At 35.6% G+C, this 20,994-nt stretch overlaps 1 protein-coding gene across 1 annotated transcript in view; it reads left to right on the top strand.

Moving 5' to 3' along the window:
• Positions 1-20,994, top strand: part of heatr6 (HEAT repeat containing 6) — a 170,945-nt gene that overhangs the window by 24,684 nt on the left and 125,267 nt on the right. The window lies entirely within an intron of this gene.

Raw genomic sequence — 20,994 nt, 5'->3', positions numbered from 1 at the left:
GCTACAGTGGGTAGGAGTCATAGTTGATGACAAGTAACAGTTACAATGGCTGAACAGTTAAAAAGTTCAGTAGTTTAAAGGGTTAAATTGTTTAACAGTGAAATATTGTACTGAGGACTTTTATATTGAAACAGTTTTTGGCAGAGGAAGCAGTTGAACAGGATGTATAGTTTTAAAAGGGCCAGTTTGTATGCTTAAAGCCTGAGACTGGCAGTTGATCCAGGTGGCCTGAACACCTGCCATAGGATTCTAATTGCTGTGATGTCATAAAGGGCAATGTTAAGTCAATGGGGAAATTTTGATAGTTTTTAATTAATAGTTTAAAAAGTATAAAAGTTACAAATATGAAAAATACATAGCACTCTTATCCTAAGTAAGACCTACGTAACAAAGTTTGAATGAAGTTTCTACGTTAAACGGTTGAAGCTGCATTAAATGCGTTAGAAGAAGAACTAGAAAAGCATTTCCTGAAGGAAATATAATGCATGAAAATGCAAAAATATGATGTAAAATATCATACAGAGTAAAAACAAACTATTGGTTGCTAGGTAGATGAGGTTTAATATAGTTGAAATGACTGAACAGTTAAATAGGTGGATAGTTTAAATGGTTAAATTATTTAGGTAGATAGTTGACGATAACTAACAGTTGGAATGGCTCTAATGTTTGCTAGTAGTTATGCTAACTATGTTAACAAAGATAATAATGTTAACCAAGTTACTTAACTTAGTTAATTTAGCTAATGTTTTTTCTAGCAGTTTTTTTAAATGTTAATAATGCTAATGCTGTTAACTATGTTAACTATGCTAACCATGTGACTTAGCTAAGTTAACTAATCATTTTTAGTAGTTATGCTAAATAGTATGCTAACTATGTTAACCATGTGACTTAGCTAACTTAGCTAATCATTTTTAGCAGTTATTCTAACTATGCTAACTAACATGTTAGCATGCTAACTGTGCTAACCATGTTACTTAGCTAACTTAGCTAATAATTTTTAGCAGTTATGCTAACTATGCTAACTAGCATGTTAACATGCTAGCATGCTAACTATGCTAGCCATTTTACTTAGCTAACTTAGCCAATCATTTTTAGCAGTTTTGCTAAAATGCTAATAATGTTAGCAATGCTAACATGTTAACCATGCTAACTAGCTAAGGTGGGTAGGAGTCATAGTTGATGACAAGTAACAGTTACAATGGCTGAACAGTTCAAAAGTTCAGTAGTTTAACCCTTTGCAGACTGTGCCGAACATTCCATTTTTTCTTACTCGATGGCCTTATGGCACAAAAAGGCTTATTGTATGATTATGCTACATGCCAGAGATACAATATACCCACCACTGTAATCAGGAGAAATAGCCCTTTCAAATGGTATAAAATATAATAAGTTTGAGGAGAACATACATCATTTTTAAAAAATATCTTTAAAATTCAACCCCAAAAAACACGAAAATATCAGTTTGTCAAGATTAATCTCATTTTTCTCCCAATTTCTATTGTAGATAGAGAAAAACATAGAGTGTATGGGAGATTCACAATTTTGTCCTCTACTCAGTGATATAAACAGAATCAATGTGTCACCTTTTGTTCAAAAGTTATGATAAATTTATTACACCTTTGCAGACGGCACAAAACATTCCGTTTTTTCATACTTGGTGCCCTTGTGAGACAAAAAGGCTTATTGTGTGGCCATGCTACATGACAGAGATAAGATATACCCACCATTGTAATCAGGAAAACTAGCCCTTTAAAACGGTACACATCATAGTTAATACATTTGAGTGTACCACACATTGTTTTTAAACAAAACCTTCAAAATTCAACATAAAAAAACGTGAAAATATCAATTTGTCAAGATGAATCTTACTTTTCAACTAATGTCTGTTGTAGATATAGTGTGCAAAGGATAGCCAGTGTTGTGTTCTCCTCAGTGAAAAAAACAGAATCAATTTATCACCTTTGGTTCAGAAGTTATGATTAATTTACTCATAACAGTAACAAGTAGAATTTTTAAAGAGTAGAATGTTTTCATTTCCCGGTTTGGCATCTGACCTAAAAATACAGATATAATGGTCATGTAAAAAAATATGTTTTACCATCAAAACAAGCTCAATATGGGATGTCTTACTGTACTCTGAAGAGGCTAAATCAATTGTGGGGAGGACAAATAAAGGCTGAAAGACAGACTAGATGATTGTAAGTGCTTCTCCGTGTGCTTCATTCTACTATGAAAACAAGAATATAGAGACACTGGCACATGTGTTAGGTTTACGAAAGGGGAAATAAATCATTTTATTTAGAAAAGTCTTAAACAATGTGATTAAATAACCAGGAACAACAACTTCAGGTAAAAAACATAAACATAATATGTTTACAAACATGCAGTAACTATTAGAACTACAAGAATGACAAGACAACAGTATAACAAAGATCAACAAATCTTACATGGTGAACAAAACATCAATTCATACTAACATTCACACACATATATATAAACAATTAAAACGTTAGAAGAAATTCAATACATTTAACAACCATACAGCATATAATTCGATACAATATATAATTATCGATATCATTTGCCCTACACATAAGGTGATACACTAACGCCACATTCCCACCAGATCCGTGGTGTGTGCATTATCACAGCTGTGGCATGGTTGTTTGGTTGTGTGTGTGTGTGTGTGTGTGTGTGTGTGTGTGTGTGTGTGTGTGTGTGTGTGCATGCGTGCATGCGTGTGTGTGTCCATCTAAGCCTAGCAGACGATGGGGTGTAAATGCTATTGGAGTTGGTGTCTCTGTCTGTGTTGGAAGGATAGGCAAAGTGTATGCTTTCTACCTGACATGGGACTTGACCAAATTCAAAATAAAGAAATTGTCAGATAAGAAATATAGAAATTGAATTACAAATCTAACCAAACTATTATCACTATAATCCCTCTCATTATTGTTATAAGCAACACTCTTATCACAACCAGAAATGTGCTTGCGCCCAGATGGACGCACACACACACACAAACATGCTTACCCAGTTGAGGATGATGGGAGATTATCTCCTCCTGTAGCACATCATTGTCTTCTTCATCCAGAAGCTACCTATCCATGTCCCATGTCCATGCCATCGTGGTCCTTGGGGTCTTATTTGCCATCAGCAGTCGGCTGCTTTCACCCCAGTTGCACGTACTTCTCTCCCTCCATCTAAAATAACAAAAAAAATCACAGGTCTGATAGTGAATAGGTTGTTTAGTTTTATTTTACATTACTTCCACATAATCTTAATCACCACCAACCATGACTCTTTTCACTAAAAGTATTATTGTCACTGGAGGACTCCAATATTGCTTGGAGAGGTAACATTAGTCTCAGAGCTCACTACAGTAAGTGTTATTGCCTTGGCTAAACCATACATAGCATACCAGCTTACAAGCAAAAATTGATTCATTAACATGAGTCAGGAGATATGACAGAAAACATCTAAACAGCGTATGCATACACATACACACTGTGCCTAGGCTACTGCAGTTGCGTAAAGACAAAACACCCCCTTAGAAAATAATGTGTCGACGAGTAGGCTTGGGTGTATGAGCTCCCATCATAGTTAGCCACCCAAAAACCTCATAATCGTAGCAGCCAACCTTACAGCCTAAAAGCTAAACAATACTAAGACACATTTATAACAAATCTTCAGTCATGTATTCATGAAAACAGCAGTCAATGAATAAAATCCTTACGTTACACCATCGGTGATCAACACAGTCTTCACGTCGGTAACGTAACATTAACGTTGTCATTCATGTCAGATGTTTCTATCTAAGTAAGCTAAGCAACTTGGCTACAAACAACTGTAAATTGTGCTATACATATTACGAAGGAATGAAAGGTTTATTTGACAATAAAATACCGATTAGGTGTACTTGACATAAAGTTGGCAGTCATGAAGCACGGGAGTGAACTTTATCGCGACTACGCGTCAAGGACATGTTGCAGCCTCTCCTGATGCTAACGTTACCTAACTTAGCCAGTTTTCTATCAGATAACAAGCAAGCAACATCGTTCAAAATAGAACAAATTGTTAAAGTGTCAGTCTTAGTAGGTCTGTAATCTTGGTTGACATATAGTAACCCCCCAAAAATGACTGAAAATGATGAGTTTACTAAAGATTACGGTGTGCTAAAATACCAGCTGTCATCAGCTGAAGTGAACACATACAGGCATTATGTTACGGCCATGCATACAAGGTGTAATTACCACCAAAAATAACTTTTAAAAACGATGTTGAAGTAATAACATGGATAACAAGTAATAATAACATAAAAAGACTTGTTTTTACCTCAGATGATCCAGTAGTTTCTCCTTTAGACGACGTCAAGATCGATCAACGATGCATAGTGCTTCCTGCTGTTTTTCCTCTAGTGGAGGGAGACGTCAACTCTTGATTTTTCCTTCACGTAGTAAAAGAAATTCGCGCCACAAATCCCTTAACCAATCATATCGCCAGAAAGCCTATGATGTGACGTTTTTGAGGAAGTTTTCATTGATAAAATTGGTTGGGGTATGGCGGAGTTATTAGACTGAACGTCATCGGTACTGGGGTACCGAAATTAGAATGGGCCGTCTGCAAAGGGTTAAAGGGTTAAATTGTTTAACAGTGAAATATTGTAGTGAGGACCTTTATTTTAAAACAGTTTTTGGCAGAGGAAGCAGTTAAACAGGATGTGTAGTCTTAATAGGGCCAGTTTGTATGCTTAAAGCCTGAGACTGGCAGTTGATGCAGGTGGCCCGAACACCTGCCATAGGATTCTAATTGCTTAACGGCCGTATTGTGATGTCATAATCATAATGTTAAGTCAATGGGGAAATTTTGATTAGTTTCTAATTAATAGTTTAAAAAGTATAAAAGTTACAAAGCTGAAAAATACATAGCACTCTTGTCCTAAGTAAGACCTACGTAACATAGTTTGAATGAAGTTTCTACGTTAAACGGTTGAAGCTGCATTAAATGCGTTAGAAGAAGAAGAATAAGAAGCCTAGGAAGAACAGTACAGTGCATTTTCATGCACTGTAACTAGAAAACGCAATTCCAGGGAATTACCAGTGCATGAAAATGCAAAACATATGGTGTGAAATATATTGTTAAAACAGATGATGTGCTAATTGGCAACCAACATGATGAGGTTTAATATAGTTGAAATGACTGAACTAGGTAGATGAGGTTTAGTTGGAATGACTGAACTAGGTAGATGAGGTTTAATGTAGTTGGAATGACTGGACAGTTAAATAGGTGGATAGTTTAAATGGTTAAATTATTTGCTAGGTAAATGAGGTTTAATATAGTTGGAATGACTGAACTAGGTAGATGAGGTTTAATATAGTTGGAATGACTGAACTAGGTAGATGAGGTTTAATATAGTTGAAATGACTGAACCTAGGTGGATAGTCTAAAAGGTTAAATTATTTGCTAGGTAGATGAGGTTTAATATAGTTGGAATGACTGAACTAGGTGATATGAGGTTTAATATAATTGGAATGACTGAACAGTTAAATAGGTGGATAGTTTAAAAGGTTAAATGATTTGCTAGGTAGATGAGGTTTAATATAGTTGGAATGACTGGACAGTTAAATAGGTGGATAGTTTAAAAGGTTAAATTATTTGCTAGGTAGATGAGGTTTAATATAGTTGGAATGACTGAACTAGGTAGATGAGGTTTAATATAGTTGGAATGACTGAACTAGGTAGATGAGGTTTAATATAGTTGGAATGACTGAACAGTTAAATAGGTGGATAGTGTAAAAGGTTAAATTATTTGCTAGGTAGATGAGGTTTAATATAGTTGGAATGACTGAACTAGGTAGATAAGGTTTAATATAGTTGGAATGACTGAACTAGGTAGCCTAGATGAGGTTTAATATAGTTGGAATGACTGAACAGTTAAATAGGTGGATAGTTTAAAAGGTTAGATTAGTTGCTAGGTAGATGAGGTGTAATATAGTTGGAATGACTGAACTAGGTAGATGAGGTTTAATATAGTTGGATTGACTGAACAGTTAAATAGGTGGATAGTTTAAATGGTTAAATTATTTAATAGGGAATTATTGTAGCAAGGACTTTTATTTTGAAACAGTTGTGGACAGAGGAAACCGTTGAATAGCATGTGTAGTCTTAAAAGAATGAGACTGTATGCTTAAAGCCTGAGAAACTGACAGTTGAAACAGGTGGCCTGGCCACCTGGCAGAAGATTCTAATTGCTGTGATGTCATAAAGGCCCAATGTTAAGTCAATGGGGAAATTTTGAATAGTTTTTAATGAATAGTTTAAAATGTATAAAAGTTACAAAGATGAAAAATACATAGCACCCATGTCCTAAGTAAGACCTACGTAACATAGTTTGAATGAAGTTTCTACGTTAAACAGTTAAAGCTGCATTAACTGCGTTAGAATATAATAACTAGAAAAGGATTTCCTGAAGGAAATACAGTGCATGAAAATGCAAAAATATGATGTAAAATATCATACAGAGTAAAAACAAACTATATTGGTTGCTAGGTAGATGAGGTTTAATATAGTTGGAATGACTGAACTAGGTAGATGAGGTTTAATATAGTTGGAATGACTGAACAGTTAAATAGGTGGAAAGTTTAAATGGTTAAATTATTTGCTAGGTAGATGAGGTTTAATGTAGTTGGAATGACTGAACTAGGTAGATGAGGTTTAATATAGTTGGAATGACTGAACGGTTAAATGGGTGGAAAGTGTAAAAGGTTTAATTATTTGCTAGGTAGATGAGGTTTAATATAGTTGGAATGACTGAACTAGGTAAATGAGGTTTAATATAGTTGGAATGACTGAACAGTTAAATAGGTGGATAATTTAAAAGGTTAAGTTGTTTGCTAGGTAGATGAGGTTTAATATAGTTGGAATGACTGGGCAGTTAAATAGGTGGATAGTTTAAAAGGTTCAATTATTTGCTAGGTAGATGAGGTTTAATGTAGTTGGAATGACTGAACTAGGTAGATGAGGTTTAATATAGTTGGAATGACTGAACGGTTAAATAGGTGGAAAGTGTAAAAGGTTTAATTATTTGCTAGGTAGATGAGGTTTAATATAGTTGGAATGACTGAACTAGGTAGATGAGGTTTAATATAGTTGGAATGACTGAACAGTTAAATAGGTGGATAATTTAAAAGGTTAAGTTGTTTGCTAGGTAGATGAGGTTTAATGTAGTTGGAATGACTGAACTAGGTAGATGAGGTTTAATATAGTTGGAATGACTGAACAGTTAAATAGGTGGATAGTTTAAATGGTTAAATTATTTGAAAGGTAGATGAGGTTTAATATAGTTGGAATGACTGAACAGTTAAATAGGTGGATAGTTTAAATGGTTAAATTATTTGCTAGGTAGATGAGGTTTAATATATTTGGAATGACTGAGCTAGGTAGATGAGGTTTAATATAGTTGGAATGACTGAACAGTTAAATAGGTGGATAGTTTAAAAGGTTTAATTATTTGCTAGGTAGATGAGGTTTAATAGGCCTATAGTTGGAATGACTGGACAGTTAATAGGTGGATAGTTTAAATGGTTAAATTATTTTCTAGGTAGATGAGGTTTAATGTAGTTGGATTGACTGAACTAGGTAGATGATGTTTATTATAGTTGGAATGACTGAACTAGGTAGATGAGGTTTAATGTAGTTGGAATGACTGAAAAGTTAAATAGATGGATGGTTTAAAAGTTTAAATTATTTGCTAGGTAGATGAGGTTTAATATAGTTGGAATGACTGAACTAGGTAGATGAGGTTTAATATAGTTGGAATGACTGAACAGTTAAATAGGTGGAAAGTTTAAATGGTTAAATTATTTGCTAGGTAGATGAGGTTTAATGTAGTTGGAATGACTGAACTAGGTAGATGAGGTTTAATATAGTTGGAATGACTGAACGGTTAAATGGGTGGAAAGTGTAAAAGGTTTAATTATTTGCTAGGTAGATGAGGTTTAATATAGTTGGAATGACTGAACTAGGTAGATGAGGTTTAATATAGTTGGAATGACTGAACAGTTAAATAGGTGGATAATTTAAAAGGTTAAGTTGTTTGCTAGGTAGATGAGGTTTAATATAGTTGGAATGACTGGGCAGTTAAATAGGTGGATAGTTTAAAAGGTTCAATTATTTGCTAGGTAGATGAGGTTTAATGTAGTTGGAATGACTGAACTAGGTAGATGAGGTTTAATATAGTTGGAATGACTGAACAGTTAAATAGGTGGATAGTTTAAATGGTTAAATTATTTGAAAGGTAGATGAGGTTTAATATAGTTGGAATGACTGAACAGTTAAATAGGTGGATAGTTTAAATGGTTAAATTATTTGCTAGGTAGATGAGGTTTAATATATTTGGAATGACTGAGCTAGGTAGATGAGGTTTAATATAGTTGGAATGACTGAACAGTTAAATAGGTGGATAGTTTAAAAGGTTTAATTATTTGCTAGGTAGATGAGGTTTAATAGGCCTATAGTTGGAATGACTGGACAGTTAATAGGTGGATAGTTTAAATGGTTAAATTATTTTCTAGGTAGATGAGGTTTAATGTAGTTGGATTGACTGAACTAGGTAGATGATGTTTAATAAAGTTGGAATGACTGAACTAGGTAGATGAGATTTAATATAGTTGGAATGACTGAACAGTTAGTGGATAGTTTAAGGTTAAATCATTTGCTAGGTAGATGATGTTTAATATAGTTGGAATGACTGAACTAGGTAGATGAGGTTTAATGTAGTTGGAATGACTGAAAAGTTAAATAGATGGATGGTTTAAAAGTTTAAATTATTTGCTAGGTAGATGAGGTTTAATATAGTTGGAATGACTGAACTAGGTAGATGAGGTTTAATATAGTTGGAATGACTGAACAGTTAAATAGGTGGAAAGTTTAAATGGTTAAATTATTTGCTAGGTAGATGAGGTTTAATGTAGTTGGAATGACTGAACTAGGTAGATGAGGTTTAATATAGTTGGAATGACTGAACAGTTAAATAGGTGGATGGTTTAAATGGTTAAATGATTTGCTAGGTCAATGAGGTTTAATATAGTTGGAATGACTGAACAGTTAAATAGGTGGATAGTTTAAATGGTTAAATTATGTTAAAGCCTGAGAAACTGACAGTTGATGCAGGTGGCCGGAACACCTGGCCTAGGATTCTAATTGCTTAAGTGCTCTATTATGATGTCATCAGCCCATGTTAAGTCTATGGGGAAATTTTGAATAGTTTTTAATTAATAATTTAAAAAGTATAAAAGTTACAAAGATGAACTAGAAATGCAATTCCAAGGAATTACCAGTGCATGAAAATGCTAAAGTTGTGATGTAAAATATCATGTATAGTTAAAACAGATAATAAAGAGATGGTTACTACGGTGATGCTAGGATAGACATGGTGGTTGCATAGCTTAATAAAAGTTGATAGTTTAAAAGTAGACTGTTTAAAAGTTGAATGTAGATAGTTTAAAAGTTGTTGATAGACAGTAGATAGTTTAAACGTTGATAGACAGCTAGTTTAATAGATAGTTTAATGATAGTTTAAAAGTAGACCGTTTAAAAGTTGAAGGTAAATAGTTTAAAAGTTGTTGACAGACTGGAAGTTGAATGAATGTTGATATTCAAATAGTTTGATGGCTGTGCATAGGTAGATATTTGACGATAACTGAAAGTTGGAATGGCTCTAATGTTCGCTAGCAGTTATGCTAAGATTTTTAACTATGCTAACCATGCTACTTAGCTAATGTTTTATAGCAGTGCTAGCAATGCTAACCTGCTAACCATGCTACTTAGCTAACGTTTTCTAGCAGTTTAATGAATGTTGATATTCAAATAGTTTAATGGCTGTGCATAGGTAGATATTTGACGATAACTAAAAGTTTGAACGGCTCTAATGTTTGCTAGCAGTTATGCTAAGATTTTTAATTCTTTTAACCATGCTACTTAGCTAATGTTTTATAGCAGTGCTAGCATGCTAACCATGTTACTTAGCTAACTTAACTAACATTTTCTAGCAGTTTTACTAAACATGTTAACTATGCTAACAATGTTAGCATGCTAACTATGTTAACCATGTTACTTAGCTAACTTAGCTAATAATTTTAGCAGTTATGCTAACTATGCTAACTAGCAGGCTAACTACGCTAACCATGTTACTTAGCTAACTTAGCTAATCATTTTTAGCAGTTTTGCTAAAAAATGCTAACTAGCATGCTAACATGCTAGCATGTTAACTATGCTAACCATGTGACTTAGCTAACTTAGCTAATCATTTTTAGCAGTTTTGCTAAAATGCTAACTAGCATGTTAACATGCTACCATGCTAACTATGCTAACCATATGACTTAGCTAACTTAGCTAATCATTTTTAGTAATTTTGCTAAAAATGCTAACTAGCATGTTAACATGTTAGCATGCTAACTTGTTAGCATGTTAACTATGCTAACCATGCTAACTAGCTACAGTGGGTAGGAGTCATAGTTGATGACAAGTAACAGTTACAATGGCTAAACAGTTAAAAAGTTCAATAGTTTAAAGGGTTAAATTGTTTAACAGTGAAATATTGTAGTGAGGACTTTTATTTTGAAACAGTTTTTGGCAGAGGAAGCAGTTTAACAGGATGTGTAGTCTTAATAGGGCCAGTTTGTATGCTTAAAGCCTGAGACTGGCAGTTGAGATCCAGGTGGCCTGAACACCTGCCATAGGATTCTAATTGCTTAATGGCCGTATTATGATGTCATAATCGGCAATGTTAAGTATATGGGGATTTTTAAAAAGTTTTTCTTTAATAGTTTAAAAAGTATAAAAGTTTCAAAGTTGATAAGATATAGCAACCCGATCTGTTTGAAGACCTACGTTACAAAGTTTGAATGAAGTTTCTAAGTTAAACTGTTCAAGAGAAATTGCGTCTAGAAAAAGTGGTAAGCAGAATAATAATAACTAGAAATGCAATTCTAAGGAATTACCAGTGCATGGAAATGCTAAAGTTGTGATGTAAAATATCATGTATAGTTAAAACAGATAATAAAGAGATGGTTACTACGGTGATGCTAGGATAGACATGGTGGTTGCATAGCTTAATAAAAGTTGATAGTTTAAAAGTAGACTGTTTAAAAGTTGAATGTAGATAGTTTAAAAGTTGTTGATAGACAGTAGATAGTTTAAAAGTTGTTGATAGACAGCTAGTTTAATATAGTTTAATTATAGTTTAAAAGTAGACAGTTTAAAAGTTGAAGGTAAATAGTTTAAAAGTTGTTGACAGACTGGAAGTTGAATGAATGTTGATATTCAAATAGTTTAATGGCTGTGCATAGGTAGATATTTGACGATAACTAAAAGTTTGAACGGCTCTAATGTTTGCTAGCAGTTATGCTAAGTTTTTTAATTCTGTTAACCATGCTACTTAGCTAATGTTTTATAGCAGTGCTAATAATTTTAGCATGCTAACCATGCTACTTAGCTAACTTAACTAATATTTTGTAGCAGTTTTGCTAAACATGCTAACTATGTTAACAATGTTAGCATGTTAACTATGTTAACCATGTTACTTAGCTAACTTAGATAATCATTTTTAGCAGTTATGCTAACTATGGTAACTAGTATGCTAACTATGTTAACCATGTTACTTAGCTAACCTAGCTAATCATTTTAATAGTTTTGCTAAAAATGCTAATTCACATGCTAACTATGTTAGCATGCTAACTATGCTAACCATGTTACTTAGCTAACCTAGCTAATCATTTTAGTAGTTTTGCTAAAAATGCTAACTAGCATGCTAACTATGCTAACCATGTTACTTAGCTAACTTAGCTAATTATTTTTAGCAGTTTTGCTAAAAATGCTAACTAGCATGTTAACATGTTAGCATGCTAACTATGCTAACCATGTTACTTAGCTAACTTAGCTAATCATTTTTAGTAGTTTTGCTTAAAATGCTAACTAGCATGCTAACATGCTAGCATGCTAACTATGCTAACCATGTGACTTAGCTAACTTAGCTAATCATTTTTAGTAATTTTGCTAAAAATGCTAACTAGCATGTTAACATGTTAGAATGCTAACTTGCTAGCATGCTAACTATGTTAATCATGTGACTTAGCTAATCATTTTTAGCAGTTTTGCTAAAAATGCTAACTAGCATGCTAACTATGCTAACCATGTGACTTAGCTAACTTAGCTAATCATTTTTAGTAATTTTGTTAAAAATGCTAACTAGCATGCTAACATGCTAGCATGCTAACTTGATAGCATGCTAACTATGCTAACCATGCTAACTAGCTACAGTGGGTAGGAGTCATAGTTGATGACAAGTAACAGTTACAATGGCTAAACAGTTAAAAAGTTCAGTAGTTTAAAGGGTTAAATTGTTTAACAGTGAAATATTGTAGTGAGGACTTTTATTTTGAAACAGTTTTTGGCAGAGGAAGCAGTTGAACAGGATGTGTAGTCTTAATAGGACCAGTTTGTATGCTTAAAGGAACACGCCACCCAATGTCAGTAGTAATATATGTTCTTACCTTAACTTTCACGAGTTGAGTCATACCTCTCCCGTGTCCGTACGTGCACTCAAACGCTCTGGTGCGCGGCTGGACTGTGTTAGCATGTTGCTATGCTAGCGGGCTTTGACGGCAACTAAGCGTAGAAGTAATCAAAAACATCCACGTTTTACCGACTTAAATACAGTTGCACGAGTAGTTGATAGAAATGCTACGGCCACGCAACGTGAAACGTGGCGATTTTCCAAGCGAATAAACCGGAGAACTACAATGTGTGGCGCAATAGCACTTGGGAGTACTTCGACCTAGCGTAGTAGTATTGTTAACACCTAATTGTAGATCCTATCCACCACAGAGTTTAGAATCCATGCTGGATCGACCCTCAGCCTCTCCCTCCCCTCTGAGCGAGAGAGAGGCACACACACTAGAGATGCGCTGATGGGCTATTATTTCAACCATAACTGCATAGCAAAACTTATCATCCATCAGCCATCCATCAACACCAAAGTTTTTTGACCAATTTTCGAAACGGCACCCGCCGACCATCCGCTGGTTGTTTTAATGTAGGCTATATGGGTGATACAGCGCTGCTGACGTGAGGCTAGAAAGCCCTTGGCTGTTCTAGGAAGACTGATCCAATGCAGCAAATATATTAAAAGGCTAAAGTCGTACATTGGCTATGTTGTAGCCTATCCCCAGAATATCAGCAGCAAACTCAGTCTCTGTCTCGCAAAACAGTCTCCAAATAAAACGCACATCAGCCTGTTGCCTTTTCTGCCAGCTTGTGAAAATATATCGTCCAAAATGCTTGATTGCATTGCATTCTCCACATTTTTAGCTACATTTTCATGTACCACATCAGCATTTTTGTTCAGTGAATCTTTTGTAAATTGCTTTAAAATGAATTGCGCTGTCTGTCTGAAAAAGACGCGCTCGTGCAGTCAAAATGAATGGGAGTCTTCAGAACAGGCTTTCAGTCACCCTGACATAACAGTGTGTAAAGTAGCCTATAATGTGAATGACTTCAAGGATTTCTTTCTTTTTGCAAAAAATAAAGTACAATAGGCATTAATTAGTAGGCCAGGAGCATGTTGAAATTATGTGGCAAATTGCGTTTTTTATTACAATGATAAAATTGTAAAAGGACGTGACCGAAGCTGAGGCAAGCCAGGCAATAGGCCTATAGGCCCGACGGTAATTGTAAAGCAATTTACAAAAGATTCACTGAACAAAAATGCTGATGTGGTACATGAAAATGTAGCTAAAAATGTGGAGAATGCAATGCAATCAAGCATTTTGGACGATATATTTTCACAAGCTGGCAGAAAAGGCAACAGGCCGATGTGCGTTTTATTTGGAGACTGTTTTGCGAGACAGAGACTGAGTTTGCTGCTGATATTCTGGGGATGGGCTACAACATAGCCAATGTACGATTTTAGCCTTTTAATATATTTGCTGCATTCGATCAGTCTTCCTAGAACAGGCAAGGGCTTTCTAGCCTCACGTCAGCAGCGCTGTATCACCCATATAGCCTACATTAAAACAACCAGCGGATGGTCGGCGGGTGCCGTTTCGAAAATTGGTCAAAAAACGTTGGTGTTGATGGATGGCTGATGGATGATAAGTTTTGCTATGCAGTTATGGTTGAAATAATAGCCCATCAGCGCATCTCTAGTGTGTGTGCCTCTCTCTCGCTCAGAGGGGAGGGAGAGGCTGAGGGTCGATCGATCTACAATTAGGTGTTAACAATACTACTACGCTAGGTCGAAGTACTCCCAAGTGCTATTGCGCCACACATTGTAGTTCTCCGGTTTATTCGCTTGGAAAATCGCCACGTTTCACGTTGCGTGGCCGTAGCATTTCTATCAACTACTCGTGCAACTGTATTTAAGTCGGTAAAACGTGGATGTTTTTGATTACTTCTACGCTTAGTTGCCGTCAAAGCCCGCTAGCATAGCAACATGCTAACACAGTCCAGCCGCGCACCAGAGCGTTTGAGTGCACGTACGGACACGGGAGAGGTATGACTCAACTCGTGAAAGTTAAGGTAAGAACATATATTACTACTGACATTGGGTGGCGTGTTCCTTTGAGACTGGCAGTTGAGATCCAGGTGGCCTGAACACCTGCCATAGGATTCTAATTGCTTAATGGCCGTATTATGATGTCATAATCGGCAATGTTAAGTCTATGGGGATTTTTAAAAAGTTTTTCTTTTAATAGTTTAAAAAGTATAAAAGTTTCAAAGTTGAAAAGAGATAGCAACCCGATCTGTTTGAAGACCTACGTTACAAAGTTTGAATGAAGTTTCTAAGTTAAACTGTTCAAGAGAAATTGCGTCTAGAAAAAGTGGTAAGCGGAATAATAATAACTAGAAATGCAATTCCAAGGAATTACCAGTGCATGAAAATGCTAAAGTTGTGATGTAAAATATCATGTATAGTTAAAACGGATAATACAGAGATGGTTACTACGGTGATGCTAGGATAGACATGGTGGTTGCATAGCTTAATAAAAGTTGATAGTTTAAAAGTAGACTGTTTAAAAGTTGAATGTAGATAGTTTAAAAGTTGTTGATAGACAGTAGATAGTTTAAAAGTTGTTGATAGACAGCTAGTTTAATAGATAGTTTAATGGTAGTTTAAAAGTAAACCGTTTAAAAGTTGAAGGTAAATAGTTTAAAAGTTGTTGACAGACTGGAAGTTGAATGAATGTTGATATTCAAATAGTTTAATGGCTATGTATAGGTAGATATTTGACGATAACTGAAAGTTGGAATGGCTCTAATGTTTGCTAGCAGTTATGCTAAGATTTTTAATTCTGTTAACCATGCTACTTAGCTAATGTTTTATAGCAGTGCTAGCATGCTAACCATGTTACTTAGCTAACTTAACTAACATTTTCTAGTAGTTTTACTAAACATGCTAACTATGCTAACAATGTTAGCATGCTAACTATGTTAACCATGTTACTTAGCTAACTTAACTAATAATTTTAGCAGTTATGCTAACTATGCTAACTAGCATGCTAACTATGCTAACCATGTTACTTAGTTAACCTAGCTAATCATTTTTAACAGTTTTGCTAAAAATGCTAACTAGCATGCTAACATGTTAGCATGCTAATTATGCTAACCATGTTACTTAGCTAATCATTTTTAGTAGTTTTGTTAAAAATGCTAACTAGCATGCTAACATGTTAGCATGCTAATTATGCTAACCATGTTACTTAGCTAACTTAGCTAATCATTTTTAGTAGTTTTGCTAAAAATGCTAATTAGCATGCTAACATGTTAGCATGCTAACTATGGTAACCATGTTACTTAGCTAACTTAGCTAATCATTTTTAGTAGTTTTGCTAAAAATGCTAACTAGCATGTTAGCATGCTAACTATGCTAACCATGTGACTTAGCTAACTTAGCTAATCATTTTTAGTAATTTTGCTATAAATGCTAACTAGCATGCTAACATGCTAGCATGTTAACTATGTTAACCATGTGACTTAGCTAATCATTTTTAGCAGTTTTGCTAAAAATGCTAACTAGCATGCTAACATGCTAGCATGCTAACTATGCTAACCATGTGACTTAGCTAATCATTTTTAGTAATTTTGCTAAAAATGCTAACTAGCATGCTAACATGCTAGCATGCTAACTTGCTAGCATGCTAACTATGCTAACCATGCTAACTAGCTACAGTGGGTAGGAGTCATAGTTGATGACAAGTAACAGTTACAATGGCTAAACAGTTAAAAAGTTCAGTAGTTTAAAGGGTTAAATTGTTTAACAGTGAAATATTGTAGTGAGGACTTTTATTTTGAAACAGTTAGAGGCAGAGGAAGCAGTTTAACAGGATGTGTAGTCTTAATAGGGCCAGTTTGTATGCTTAAAGCCTGAGACTGGCAGTTGAGATCCAGGTGGCCTGAACACCTGCCATAGGATTCTAATTGCTTAATGGCCGTATTATGATGTCATAATCGGCAATGTTAAGTCTATGGGGATTTTTAAAAAGTTTTTCTTTAATAGTTTAAAAAGTATAAAAGTTTCAAAGTTGAAAAGAGATAGCAACCCGATCTGTTTGAAGACCTACGTTACAAAGTTTGAATGACGTTTCTAAGTTAAACTGTTCAAGAGAAATTGCGTCTAGAAAAAGTGGTAAGCGGAATAATAATAAGAAGAAGAAGAAGAAGAAGAAGAAGTTGCCTAGGAAGAACAGTACAGTGCATTTTCATGCACTGTAATAATAAGAAGAAGTTGCCTAGGAAGAACAGTACAGTGCATTTTCATGCACTGTAATAAGAAGAAGAAGTTGCCTAGGAAGAACAGTACAGTGCATTTTCATGCACTGTAAAAATACAAAGCCCCCATGTCCTAAGTAAGACCTACGTAACATAGTTTGAATGTTTCTACGTTAAACGGTTGAAGCTGCATTAAATGCGTTAGCGGAAGAATAAGAATAAAATGCCTAGGAAGAACAGTACAGTGCATTTTCATGCACTGTAATAAGAAGAAGATGACTAGGAAGAACAGTACAGTGCATTTTCATGCACTGTAATAAGAAGAAGCCTAGGAAGAAAAGTACAGTGCATTTTCATGCACTGTAATGAATAAATAATCATGACTGGTTACATCTGTATGAAGACACTGCATAGATGAAAAGCAATTTAATTTAATTTACAATGAAACGTTACGTCTAGTTTAAATCTTGACAATGATTGGTTTTGGTTGTTGGTGCCATTATTGGATCCCTTACAACACACAATTATTCCCTTGCAATTGAGATCTCCTGTAAGTGATTCTACATGTGCATTTCAAAACATTGCGACATAGAATGCTATAAACAGCTGTTTACCATTGTTTGTGAATAGGTCTTGGTGAGTTAGGAGTCCTCTTGACGACTTCTAACACTGTCCCAGACTTAGGTGCTACTTTTATCAATGATTTTATTAGTGAAAAACAATTGGATTTTCTGTTTCTTGTTGAAACCTGGCTGACTTCAGACAGCGAAGCTGTTCTTTTTTAAACTTGTCCCCCAAATTATAATTTCTTCCACTCAATTAGACAAGGCAAACGAGGTGGTGGAATTGCCTCCATTCTCTCAAACAAATATAGTTGCACTAGAGTCAACTTTGGCGAATTCGCTTCCTTTGAGTGTATTGCCCTCACTCTGAAGGCTGACCCAGCTGTACTTCTATTAACCTTATACCGCCCTCCTAAACTATGGACTGGCTTTCTCGACCAGTTTTCTGAACTTATGTCGCTCATCATCACTAGCTATGATCGGAGAATTGTAAATTGCGACTTTAATATTCATGTCAATAAGACAACTGATGCTAAAGCCAGTAAGTTCCTTAATGTGTTGGACAGTTTAGAGCTAAAGCTGCATGTTACAGGACCCACCCACAACCTTGGCAACACCCTCGATCTAGTAATTTCTAGGGATAGAAGTCTAGGGATAGAAGTCACAGACTTATCAGTAAATGATATAAATATGTCTGATCATTATTGTGTATCTTTTAATATAGTACTACATACTCCAAAAATTCATCTCGAAATTGCAATCAAATCGCGACTCTTGGACATTAGAGCAGAACAGCAGTTCATAGCTCTTATAGACTCCATAACTTTAGATATTTTACATCATCCCATTGATCAAATGGTAGAGGCTCTCAATCGTGAATTAGGCGCTATGCTTGACAGAGTGGCACCCTTAAAGACTAAAAAAAGGCCCTGTAGCAAACTGACACCTTGGATGAACGAAAATATCCATGATCTAAAAAGATCATGTAGAAAAGCTGAGAGAACATGGAGAAAAACTAAGTTACAGGTTCACCGTGCCATTCTAAAAGAAAAAATAGCAAATTATAATAGAGCTATTCGGAATGAGAGAAGGAACCACTTCTCTAAGGTAATTGCTGAAAACAGTGGAAACTCTAGGGTGTTGTTCTCTACCATTGATAGGCTATTGCATCAAACACCTTTTGATACACTCAGTCAGGCATCTTCTCTAAGATGCAAAGAATTTGCAGACTTCTTCAAAAACAAAGTAATTTCTATAAGGGAGGCTATTGGTAACACAAGTAATATGTTTGATAGTACACCCAAAAACAGCCCCCCAAAATTAAGGTCCTTTAGCACTATTACTCAATCTGAGCTTGGTAAAATTATAACTCAAACCGGCTCCTCAACATGTGTTTTAGATCCAATCCCTACTAGATTCCTCAAAAAAGTATATGATAGCTTAGCTCCCTTTATTCTCAAGGTAATAAATACCTCATTAGAAACAGGTATATTTCCAACTGCTTTTAAAACCGCTGTTGTGAAACCTTTACTTAAAAAGTAAAATCTTGACCATACCAATCTGAGCAACTACAGGCCTATATCAAATCTACCGTTCCTGAGCAAAGTACTTGAAAAAGTTGTTTGTAATCAGTTAAATACCTTCCTCAACGAAAACAGTATCCTTGAAAAATTCCAATCAGGTTTTAGATCAAATCACAGCACAGAAACGGCTCTAGTAAAAATAGTCAATGATCTCAGACTGGCTACTGACTCAAACAAAGTCTCAATCCTTATTCTTCTGGATTTGAGTGCGGCATTTGATACCATTGAACATAGCATCCTAATTCACCGCCTTGCGAAGTGGGTGGGGTCTCTCTGATAATGCTCTAAACTGGTTTCAAACCTACATTACTGGCAGAGATTTTTATATCAGTCTAGGAGATCATGTATCTGAAAAACATGACTTGCCTTTTGGTGTGGCCCAGGGGAGCTGCCTTGGTCCCCTGCTATTTTCCCTATGTATGCTTCCATTGGGAAACGTCATAAGTCAGCATAATGTAAACTTCCATAGCTACGCAGATGATACCCAATTGTATATTTCTGTGGAGCCAACTAATCCAGATGGCCTTTGCTCCCTCACTGCATGCCTAACCTCCATTAATCAGTGGATGAGCAAAACATTTTTGAAACTAAATGATGACAAAACAGAGGTACTTTTGGTTGGACCAAAACTAAAGCCAGATATTGTTCTTAGTAATCTGGGGAACTTGGCGCACCAGGTCAAACCAAAAGTAACAAGCCTCGGTGTCATCTTAGATGCAGAGTTAAGTTTTAAGCCCCATATCAGTAAAGTTACTCAGACAGCCTATTTCCACTTGAGAAACATTGCCAAAGTGCGGCCCTTTTTAACTCAACAAGATGCAGAAAAACTCATTCACGCCTTTATCACTAGCAGGTTAGACTACTACAATGCAATTTTCACTGGTCTTCCCAAAAAACATCTAAAGAAATTGGCACTCATACAGAACTCTGCGGCTAGACTTTTAACTAAGACTAAGAAGAGAGAACACATCACCCCTGTGTTGGCTGAACTGCACTGGCTCCCTATTTCCTATAGAATTGACTTTAAGGTTATGTTAATTACTTACAAAGCTCTGAATGGCATAGCACCTTCATATATCTCTGAGCTTTTAATATCTTATCAACCACAAAGGAAACTTAGATCATCCAATTCTAATCTTTTAATCGTACCCAAAGTGCTCCACAAACAGTGGAGAAGCTGCTTTTATCCATTATGCCCCCAAACTATGGAACACCCTGCCTCTGTACATTTCCTAGGGTTCAGTAAATATTTTTTAAAAAGATCTGAAAACATACCTGTACAGGAAAGCTTTTAGTTAACTCATCTTATCCTATAGACTACTTTTTCAGATTATTCTACATCTGCTGCTATTGGAGGGCGCAGCCAGCCAGAAGCAGATGGGCTCCCCCTATTAAAGGAGAATTCCGGTGTGATATTGACCTAAAGTGTATTGAAACATGATACCGAGTGTGAACGTATGTCTCATAGCCCATCTCGGCTTGTCCCCTGCACTCCAAAATCTGGCGCTAGTTAGCCGATGCTACCAACAGCTTTTTCAATTGTGGTGCTTCGGCATCGGGCTAGCCATGCAAATAAATCACTGTTTTAAACCATTTACGAGGCTCAATGTATCTCCACACTTCATTGGTAGACTTCCGAGGGCCCTGACATTTAAAACGAGACATTGAGAAAAAAGCACTGGTAGTTTACTTACATGACGATTTATACAGACAGTATCTTCACGAAGTTTAGCGTTTGCAGCCATCTTGAATTTAGTCACGATAAGTTGAGCTACGAGTAAGAATGAACAGGTATGATAAGGGATCAGATTCCAAAAATAATTCAGTGGAAATGCATGGATTCCAGTTTCTTTCAGTAGCAGCAAATGGAATCCATGCATTTCCACTGAATTATTTTTGGAATCTGATCCCTTATCATACCTGTTCATTCTTACTCGTAGCTCGACTTATCGTGACTAAATTCAAGATGGCTGCAAACGCTAAACTTCGTGAAGATACTGTCTGTATAAATCGTCTTGTAAGTAAACTACCAGTGCTTTTTCAAAGTTCTCAATGTCTCGTTTTAAATGTCAGGGCCCTCGGAA

The sequence above is a fragment of the Alosa pseudoharengus genome, unplaced genomic scaffold, assembly GCF_046254945.1.
Source record: "Alosa pseudoharengus isolate Yale_2024_CS ecotype anadromous, Long Island Sound unplaced genomic scaffold, YU_APseudo_1.1 YU_APseudo_1.1_scf_11, whole genome shotgun sequence".
NCBI classification, from domain to species: Eukaryota; Metazoa; Chordata; class Actinopteri; order Clupeiformes; family Clupeidae; genus Alosa; species Alosa pseudoharengus.
Note: the sequence above shows the minus strand (reverse complement) of the source record. Positions and strands in the feature narration are given on the sequence as shown.